Here is a 5,815-nt window from a genome sequence, read left to right as displayed (position 1 = left end):
GCTGCTTCTTTTTGTCCTTTGAATTATACAGTATTTTGTAGGCTCTGCCCTTCAATGTGAAAGCAGGACATTAAAAAAAAAATGAAATTGACACAAGTTTTGGGGACCATTGTGAAACCAGACAGATCTATTTATACCTTCTCCTCCTACAGTCAAACCACCTCACAAAAATAAGAAAACTAAAACAATCCAAACATGATTAATAAGTCCTTAAAAGTTTAAAAACGTTTAGAGGAAAGGGAAGGAAGTTTTGAAAGGAGAAAAAACAAGAACAAGGAAGGGGGAAAGCTTTAAAAGAAAGAGGGAGTGGGGAATCAATGGGCATCTATTTTATTTGGCGACAAGCAAGTGCAAGAAAGTTCATCTTTAATTTGTTCAGTTGTCTGTCTTTTGCACATGTTCGTTCTGGCCAGAAGGGACTTTGAGGTTTTTCTGCATCTGCGGGCTCTATTCCCTTATAGTAATTCTTCTTTGTCTCAATAATCTCAAAGCCAAACTTTCTGTAGAAGTCAATTGCAGACTCATTGCTGATCTGGACATGCAGATAGATGTTGTCAAAAGTGCCAACTTTTTCACAGATGTTTAAGACATGATTTAACATTTTAGTTCCTATTCCTAGCCTTCGGTATGGTGCCAGACACCCTAGTGTCATGATGTAAAGTCTCTTCTGATTCTGTGAATGATTCACCCTACAACATACTGCGCCTGCTGCAATATCATTGAAATAGGCAAATTTTGCTAGCTCGCCAACCTCCAGCATATCCTTATAGAACTTGTCATTGTAGCTGACTGGAAAGATGACCTGGTTTAATCTCTTCAACTGTTTAATATTGTGTGGTGTCCCATCTCCCAGCTCGATCCGCCCTTTCATCTTCCCGGCTGAGACCGTTGTTACCACCGATATCAACGCCGTTGTCGTCGCCGCCCTGAGCTCTCCGCACCCTCACCTCGGGCCACTCAACCCCACAAGCCACCCTCCTCGCCTAGGGCAGGGAGCTGAGTGGGTGACGGAGGCCTCGAGAGTCGAGCGCGCCTCTGTCTCCACAAGCTCACACGGGGCACTCGCCTCCCGCCCGCCGCCGCCGCCAGCCAGACCGGCCGCTGCGCTGTGAACTTTCACCGGAACTACTAGCTCTTATACAAACTTTTAAATTAGCCACCAGTCTTAAGGTGAATATCTATACTGATAGTAAATATGCATTTGGTATCTGTCATGCTATAGAACAAATGTGGAGGAATAGAGGGAACTTTCTCGTAGCTGTAGTAACTGAAATATCACACTACAAACGTAATTGCTGATTTATTAGTCACTCCCGCTTCTCCAACAGATTTCTGAAATTCATTATAGAGCTCATAACAGACAACAAGATGACATATCTAAAGGAAATTAATTTGCACACCAAGCCACAGAAAGGGCTACTTAGGTCTTGACTGGGGAAATTGAAGCCCCATTACTTCTATCCAAGAATTCTTATTTACAATTTCAGAAATACACAACTCCACAAGATTTAGAAAATTGGAAACCAAGGAGAGCTATGAAGAATATCATAGGAATATGGGAATTACACTATAGGCGTATTTTTGTATCTTACTTATTATATGCTTGGATGTTTTTTTCATGACACCAGCAACCTTATTCAAACAAAAGGAGTATACTGAAAACCTTGGAATTGTACCGCATTTGGAATAAGGGTCAAATAATTCAAGAAATAATACAAAGGTGTGCTGCTTGTCAGAAAAATTATTTACAGGAAACACTTAAGGTAAGGCAAAGAAGTCTACTGAGGACATTGTTACCTGGGATCTGGTGGCAAATAGACTTTATAGAGTGTCCTAATCCATTTGGGCTGCTATAACAGAATACTGCACAGGCTGGGTGGCTTATAAACAACATCAACTTATTTCTCATGGGTCTGGAGTCTGGGAAGTCCAAGATCAAGGTGCTGGCAGATTCAGTGTCAGGTGATGGTCCACTTCCTTTTTCATAAACGGCTTTCTTCTTACTGTGTCTTCACGTGGCATAAGGGGAAAGAGAGCTCTATGGGGTCTCTTTTATAAGGACACTAATTTCATTCATGATGTCTCCACCCTCATGCCCTAATTATCTCCCAAAGACCCTCTTCCAAATACCATCACATTGGTGATTAGGTTTCAACATAGGAATTTTGGGAGAACACATTCCATTGATAGCATAGAGCTTTCACCTTCAGAAGGTAGAAGAGATTGATCAGTAATGCTGTGTATGGTGTCTGGATTGGCAGAAGTGTTCCTAGCAGCTAAAGCAGATGCTCAGTGTTTCAAGGACTTACTGAATTATAACATCCCAACCTTTGGAATTTCTGAATATCTGGAGTCTGATAGGGAAAGTCATTTCATTTCTATGGTTATGTAGGAGCACTAAACCAATAATTTGCTATACTCTATCATACTCAGTCTTCTGGACAAGAAGAACAAATGAACTATAAAGAATTCTTTGACTAAATAATATCAAGCCATAAGCTTACAATGGCCCAGAGCTTCACCTTTGGTTTTATTGAAAATAAGGTCAACTTCCTCTGGCAGGCATGATATTTCTCCCTTTGAGTTATTGTTTGGAAGATTTATGAACTTAGGGTTTAAGTATAATCCCTTATCTGATATAATGGAAAAAACTCATGATCAAGTGTAAAACTTAGAGGGTGTGCTGTTTTTCTGGCCACATTACACTAGTGTGTGTGGCCAGATGCTGGAAAAATTCCCCTGAAAAGGTGTGCCATTGATATCGACCAGGAAATAAAGTCTGTATCAGAAAAAGGATTGTCACAACTGTTATGTAAATAAGCTAAAGATGGCCCCTATATTTACTTATTCACAGCAGGCTTGGACCATAAGCTCAAAAGCCTACCAGTACCAAACTCAAATTTTACACATCCAATTTTTATTTCATTTTATTTAGAGTGTTGGGACTTTTTAAATTTAATTTTTATTTTATGCTGGAATATAGTTGTTTTATAATGTGTAATGTTCAGGTGTACAGCAAATTGGTTCAGTTATATGTATACATATATCTATTCTTTTTCAAATTCCTTTCCCATATAGGTTATTACGGAATTTTGAGTAAAGTTCCCTGTGCTATGCAGTAGATTCTTGTTGGTTATCTATTTTATATATAGTAGTGTGTCTATGTTAATCCCAAACTCCTAATTTATTCCTCCCACTCACCTTTTTCCTTTGGTAACCATAAGTTTATTTTCTAAGTCTGTGATTCTGTTTCAGTTTTGTAAATAAGTTCATTTGTATCTTTTTTTTTTTTTTTTTTTTTTTGTGGTACGCGGGCCTCTCACTGTTGTGGCCTCTCCCATTGTGGAGCACAGGCTCCGGACATGCAGGCTCAGCGGCCATGGCTCACGGGCCCAGCCGCTCCGCAGCACGTGGGATCTTCCCGGACTGGGGCACGATACCGTGTCCCCTGCATCGGCAGGCGGACTCTCAACCACTGCGCCACCAGGGAAGCCCCATTTGTATCATTTTGAAGATTCCACATATAAGTGATATCACATATCTGTCTCTGTCTGATGTACTTCTTTCTAGGTCCATCCATGCTACTGCAAATGGCATTATTTCATTCTTTTTAATGGCTGAGTAACCTTCCATTGTATATGTGTCCCATATGTGTTTTTTAAAGATATATTTTTAAAATCTTTATTGGAGTATAATTGCTTTCTAATGTTGTGTTAGTTTCTGCTGTACAACAAAGTGAATCAGCTATATGTATACATATATCCCCATATCCCCTCCCTCTTGAGCCTCCCTCCCACCCTCCCTATCTCACCCCTCTAGGTCGTCATAAAGCATCGAGCTGCCTAATTTTATTTTATTTTTTTGGCCACAACTTGTGGCATGGGGGGATCTTAGTTCCCTGACCAGTGATGGAACCCGTGCCCCCTGCATGGGAAATGTGGAGTCTTAACCACTGGACGACCAGGGAAGTCCCTGTACCATATCTTCTTTATCCATTCTTCTGTAGATGGACATTTAGGTTGCTTCCAATGTCTTGGACTATTGTAAATAGTGCTGCAATGAACATTGGGGTGCATGTATCTTTTTGAAGTATGGTTTTCTCCAGATATATGCCCAGGAATGAGATTGCTGGATCATATGGTAGCTCTATTTTTAGTTTTTTAAGGAACCTCCATATTGTTTTCCATAGTGGCTGCACCAATTTACATTCCTGCCAACAGTGTAGGAGGGGTCCCTTTTCTCCACACCCTCTCCAGTATTTATTGTTTCTAGACTTTTTGATGATGGTCATTCTGACTGGTGTGAGGTGATAACCTCATTGTAGTTTTGATTTGCATTTCTCTAATAATTAGCGAAGTTGAGCATCTATTCATGTGCCTTTTGGCCATCTGTATGCCTTAAAAAAATTTTTTTTGAGATATCTCATCCATTTTATTTGAATAAATATAAAACCTGATGTTACACTGTATGCTAAGAATGTTAAACAATGACTCTAAAATTAATTTAAAAAATGTTATACAATGTTTAAAAGTTGCACTCCATTTAGTTATTATAATATATTGGCTATATTCCCTGTATTGTACAATACATCCTTGTAGCCTATCTTACACCCAGTAGTTTGTACCTCCCACTCCCCCACCCCTATATTTTGTATGTCTTCTTTGGAGAAATGTCTGTTTAGGTCTTCTGCCCATTTTTTGATTGGGTTGTTTGTTTTTCATACTGAGCCACATGAGCTGTTTGTATATATAGGAGATCAATCCCTTGTCTGTTGCTTCACTTGCAAATAATTTCTCCCATCCTGTGGGTTGCCTTTTGGTTTTGGATATGGTTGCCTTTGCTGTGCAAAAGTTTTTAAGTTTAATTAGGTCCATTTTGTTTATTTTTGTTTTTACTTTCATTACTCTAGGAGGTGGATCCAAAAAGATATTGCTGTGATTTATGTCAGAAAGTGTTCTGCCTATGTTTTCCTCTAAGAGTTTTATAGGATGCAGTCTTACATTTAGGAGTTTAATCCATTTTGAGTTTATTTTTGTGTATGGTGTCATAGAATGTTCTAATTTCATTCTTTTACATGTAGCTGTCCCGTTTTCCCAGCCCCACTTATTGAAAAGACTGTCTTCTCTCCATTGTATATTCTGGCCTCCTTTGTCACAGATTAGGTGACCATAGGTGCATGGGTTTATCTTTGGACTTTCTATCCTGTTCCATTGATCTATATTTCTGTTTTTGTGTCAGCACCATACTGGTTTGATGACTGTAGCTTTGTAGTATAGTCTGAAGTAAGAGACCCTGATTGCTCCAACTCCATTCTTCTTTCTCAGGATTGCTTCAGCTATCTGGGATCTTTTGTGTGTGCAAACAAATTAAAAATTTTTTTGTTCTAGTTCTGTGAAAAATGCCATTGGTAATTTGATGGCGATTGCATTGAATCTGTAGATTGCCTTGGGTAGTATAGTCATTTTGACAATATTGATTCTTCCAATCCAAGAACATGGTATATCTTTCCATCTGTTTGTTTCATCTTTGATTTGTTTCATCAGTATCTTATAGTTTTCTGAATACAGGTCTTTTGCCTCCTTAGGTAGATTTATTCCTATGTATTTTATTCTTTTTGATGCCATGGTAAATGGGATTGTTTCCTTAATTTCCCTTTCTGATATTTCATTGTTAGAGTATAGGAATGCAGGAGATTTCTGTGTATTAATTTTTTGTATCCTACAACTTTATCAGATTCATTGATGAGCTCTAGTAGTTTTCTGGTAGCATCTTTAGGATTTTCTATGTATAGTATCATGTCAACTGCAAACAGTGA

General features: G+C 38.7%; 1 pseudogene; it reads right to left on the bottom strand.

Moving 5' to 3' along the window:
• Positions 1 to 339: 339 nt before the first annotated feature.
• Positions 340 to 871, bottom strand: LOC131748379 (N-alpha-acetyltransferase 50 pseudogene; annotated as a pseudogene).
• Between the last annotated feature and the right edge of the window lie 4,944 nt (positions 872 to 5,815).

Source organism: Kogia breviceps, chromosome X, assembly GCF_026419965.1.
Source record: "Kogia breviceps isolate mKogBre1 chromosome X, mKogBre1 haplotype 1, whole genome shotgun sequence".
Classification (NCBI taxonomy): Eukaryota; Metazoa; Chordata; class Mammalia; order Artiodactyla; family Physeteridae; genus Kogia; species Kogia breviceps.
This window is presented reverse-complemented; position numbering and strand designations above follow the sequence as displayed.